General features: G+C 29.4%; 1 protein-coding gene across 1 annotated transcript in view; it reads right to left on the reverse strand.

The window, feature by feature from the left end:
* Window positions 1-286, reverse strand: part of LOC119586374 (calpain-C-like) — a gene marked incomplete at its 5' end in the record, with an annotated part of 17,952 nt that continues 17,666 nt past the window's right edge. The window contains 1 exon segment of the mRNA XM_037935086.1: window positions 1-284.

Here is a 286-nt window from a genome sequence, read left to right on the forward strand (position 1 = left end):
GCAACACCTATAATTGCAATAATTATGAAGATATTAGCAGCAATGAAAATAATGAACAGGCTTGCTATATACCTTTCAGAATGTATTAGACAAAAAGGTTCTTTCATAAATTACTGCCTTGCACGGAAGTCTTACATATTTGTAACTGAAGCAAACTAAGGTGCATAAAACAGTTTTTTCTATCTTATTTACAGAGCAAATTAGCATAACTGTTGTACATAAAAAGATTTTAATATATAAAATTTAATCCAGCGAGTATAAAAGATGGCGTTCTGTACATCATTAA

This window comes from Penaeus monodon, chromosome 21 (assembly GCF_015228065.2).
Source record: "Penaeus monodon isolate SGIC_2016 chromosome 21, NSTDA_Pmon_1, whole genome shotgun sequence".
Lineage (NCBI taxonomy): Eukaryota > Metazoa > Arthropoda > Malacostraca > Decapoda > Penaeidae > Penaeus > Penaeus monodon.